Here is a 4,498-nt window from a genome sequence, read left to right as displayed (position 1 = left end):
ACAGGAAGTTCCTAGAGTACTCTCCAATAAACCACAAAAATGTACATATATATCTCAGATTCTATTTTCTAGGGGAAACAAACTTACGAGACTGAGTAAAACATGTTAGACTGGTACATCTTATAGAGGAAGTCAAAAGACATATAAACTAAAATAAGTTTAAAATATGGCAGAAGTCACAAAGAGGAAGCATATGATTTGGTTACAACGGAATATACAGATGATGTATTACAATATTGTATACCTGAAGCTTATATAATGTTGTTAACCAATGTTACCCCAATAAGTTTAATTTTTAAAAAATCTATACCCACCCTACTTACAAAGTATTAAAATGTAGATAGGATATCTATGAGTAAAAACACAACATTGACTATCTGGAGCAGTGGTTCTGGAACTTTTTTCAACTTTCAATCATGCTGAAATCCTAGAACAAATTCAGCTGGTTTGAGGCAGGGCCAAGGAATCTTTTTTACAAGGATCACAGAGGATTCCATCCAGAGACCTTATATTAAAAGGCTTCTGGGAAGAATTGTTCATACCAACATAAAGTCTATTAAGTGTTCTTAGCACTGAAGCAGAGAAAGAGGGTTAAAAAAAAAAAAAGTAAAAAGAATAACTTTTTTCCTAAAGAATCATATAAAATTTTGCATAGCAAAATTTATATTGCACATTTTGATAAAAAAGCCATTTTATTCTTAAAGAGGATCTAAATCAGATTGACTTTGAAAAATTTTACCTCATATTGCAAACTCTTTGAGTATATGCCCTTTGGACTATGCTAGCAATTATTGTGTTTTTTGTTTGTTTGTTTGTTTTTGTAAAGAGCATGTATGTTGCTAGTGTGTGGAGTTTTGACTTCAGTGCTTTTCTTAATCTACAAATTTCCCTTTGGTCATCTTAATCATTTCCATGCCTATAACTGCTACTGTATCCTAATGACTTCTAATTGCTTTCTTCCAAATTCAAATCTTCTCTTGGGATATCAGGTATAAACATATGTTTGCCTGCTTCACTTTTCTGATTATCCCATGATCTTTTCAAGTTCAGCACATTTTAAAGCTATCTTTATTTAGTCACCTAAATAGACCACGTGTTGAATTTTATATTTCAACTATTATCTCCACCTTCCCAGTTGAACAAGCTTCACCAAACCTCCTTCTTCCCCATCCACTATAAACAATTTGCTGTTAAATCATTTCTGAAGACTTTATCTCATAAATATCTGATATTATTGGATGTAATCCTTCTTTCTTTCTATGCTGATGCTGACTTGGTCCATGCCTAAGTCATCTTTCCTCTAGATTGCTGTAGTCATTTATTTATTTCCATGCTTTCAGTTTTCTCCTTTCAATGTCCCAAATGGCCAAAGGAGTTACTTTCCTGAAACTCCTGAATATGTCACTTTTATTTAAGAAATCAATTTGTTTAGTATATTGTAACAGTCTTTTTGTAAACTTTATTCTACAAAGTTTTGTACCTACATCTTACATCAATTTCTCACAAATCAAATGCTCTGGTCATGTACTTCTATTTTGCCAGCTGCTATGGGTAGATATAATATTTAATTTAAATTAAAAAAACAGAACTGAGAAATTAAAAAATATATTTTAATGAATTTCTTTAAACATAATAATAAACCATTACATGTTAATATACATGTGAAAAAAATAAATGTGAAATCATTACATGTTAATATAAATGTGTTATGTTTTATAAAAAGAAAACATATTTCAAAAAATTATGAAAAAAGGTGATATAGATTTTACAATTCTCTTCCATGTATAATTTTAAGAGAATAACTCAATTCTCCTATTTGCTTTTACATTCAACCTATTGGAATACTTTCTTTTGGTTGAAGTATATGATTAAAATGTAGCCTCACACAGATATATAACTGGAAAAGGCAAGAGTATTTAATAACCTTTTAGAATAATCATGAAAATTCTTCCTTGATATTACACCCAAATAGTATAAGTAATAGTTTCTTAAAGGCTAGTTACAATATGGAATTTGAAACTGTATGAACTTGCTATACTCAGTTACTTTAAAATTCATTGGCCCGTCTTACACTTTGAATAGATACTTAATCCTAAATTTTATATTTGTGCTTCAGAAAATGTTGGCTCATTGAGTTACACGACTTTTCCATTTTTTTTTTTTTTTTTAAGGTGAGGCAACTCTTGGTTGACCTCACAGATTGCGAGGACCTTGTCAATTTACAATCCCTTATTTTTTTATTTTTTATGCCTACAGCACCCGGTCTTCCTAGGTGGTCTCCCATCCAAATACTAACCAGGCCTCACCCTGCTTAGCTTCCGAGATCAAATGGGATCAGGCTTGTTCAGGGTATCATGGCCATAGACCAGCTTTTCCAAATTCTGATATAATTTATTACAAAATGGTGGCAGATAAAAATTTTCCAAATTTTTAATATTTTATGAAGGTTCAAATTATATCACTGGTAACAAATATGTCATTTTTGTTGTCCCCTTGATATGGCGGACTCATTTCATTTATCTTCAAGAAATCTTCTGCCAAATACCCAACTCCGAATATTTTGGTTTTGTGATCAGCCACCCTTTTGAGTAATAATTGTATTTAATGAGAAAAGTGACTAGGTCTACAACAACTCAAACAAGCATACTTCCCAGTTTGTCACACAGAATCTTAAAAACATGTGTATTCAAGAATACAGATTTAATCTACTTCATTGAAGATATTCACTTTTAAATAAAAGTATGCGTGTGGTATTTTCTTTTTTCCACAAAAACCTGCTGGTGAAGAATATAATGACTACTGATACAATTTTATGCCATTGCATTTATTCATGTTAAGACGCCCATTTATTCATGTTAATCACGAGTGCCTTGACAAGCTATATTTGAGCCTGAGACAAAATGAAAAAAGTATGTGTGTTTATGTATTGTATGTATGTTTTCGTATATTTTAATGTATTTTCACATATATATGTATGTATTTTAATGGTTAATATTTTTTTCAGAAATTTAATGTAGTTTAAAAATTTTGAGACATTGAAATATTTTTCTCAGGCCTCAAAATAGATATTATTTAAATATCTATTTTTTCATCATCGATTTTTGCATAAATTGTAACTTTTAAGATATTACACTAAAGTATCTTTTATCTTGATCGCACTGAATGTTTTGATAATCCCTTAAAATTTTCACCAAAAGCAAGTATATCACCTGCCTCACCCTAATCTCTGCCGTCGTTGCTTAAGCATCGATGTAAAGTCAACGCAATGAAAAAGGCAAATGACATCTTAGTAGTGCTATAAACACAGTTCTGACCTCATAGATCTCCTAACAGGGTCTCAGTGACCGTATTCGAATCATGTTTTAAAACTACTGCTTTGCTCTAAAATAATTAAAAATATTTAAAAATAACTTGAATTTTAGTAATTTATCCTCCCTCTAAGACCACAGAAAAGTAAAGCAAATTGGCTTTAAATGGTCACTGTTCAGTATAAGGAATTATATTAATTCTTTAAAAATCTACAAGTTTATAAGAATTATTATAAAGGGCATTAAATGGGGATATTGAACAAGATAAGTGGAAACATTCTCAACATAGTGGAAAAAATCTATGTCCGTGTATTACAGTAAATAAATAAAATCTTTAAGTCTATATTATTCACATGTACCTCAGTGAAGGCTCTTTTCAGAGTGACTTTCTGAATATTGGCCATGGCATAGATAGATAATCCTGTATCAGGTGATTGTGCTATTGTTCAAACTAACAATCTCTAATGGTTGCTCATGAAAGTGAGGCATTTCTAACTATTCCAAGATTATAAACTTGAAATTAGGATCATACATCAAGTGTCATGATCTAAACATAAATGTTTATTAAATTGAATTGTCTACATAAGCTGACATTTCACTAGTATGGATGATATTTTATTTTCAAACTCTGAGCAAATAAAATTTATTAAACTAAAAAGACACTATTTCTTACAATTAAGTCACAGGATACACTAGAAACTTGCAAAACTATTTTCAAAAATGTATCATGCCTAAGAAAAAAAAAACAACCCTTAGCAAGAAAATAAATTTATGTAGACACAAAATAATTATCCCTTAAACTTCGTTTTAGTTCATAAACCCTGTGTATGGATAAACTGTATATATTTCCACATTTGCAAAAATGAAGAACTTGTATGAGTTAAAGTTTAGAACACGATACTTAGACATAGTCCTTAAAATTATGAATTTTCTTCATTATAGCTATTTGGTTAATCCTTTATTTCTACCAATAGAGAAAGCAGTTGGTAATTCTCTTGTTATGTCCAATAACTTTGTGAATTGTATTAAATTAATAAGTTGAATTAGGCCACAATGCCAGAGTAGCTAAAGAAACTATTTGCCTAATTAAAATAGAAGTTGCTATTAGAGTGATTTTTTAGGCTATTCGTTAAGTGAGAAATATCAGTGAGCAGTTCAGTACTAGTGTCAGTGGAATCATGATTATAGCA

The 4,498-nt window shown here is 30.3% G+C and overlaps 1 pseudogene; it reads right to left on the bottom strand.

Annotated features, from left to right (window-relative positions):
* Positions 1-2,247: 2,247 nt before the first annotated feature.
* LOC112480703 lies at positions 2,248-2,366 on the bottom strand (annotated as a pseudogene).
* Positions 2,367-4,498: the final 2,132 nt, after the last annotated feature.

The sequence above is a fragment of the Pteropus alecto genome, unplaced genomic scaffold, assembly GCF_000325575.1.
Source record: "Pteropus alecto unplaced genomic scaffold, ASM32557v1 scaffold20, whole genome shotgun sequence".
Taxonomy (NCBI): domain Eukaryota; kingdom Metazoa; phylum Chordata; class Mammalia; order Chiroptera; family Pteropodidae; genus Pteropus; species Pteropus alecto.
The sequence above is the reverse complement of the archived record's forward strand: the minus strand, read 5'-3'. Positions and strand labels throughout refer to the sequence as shown.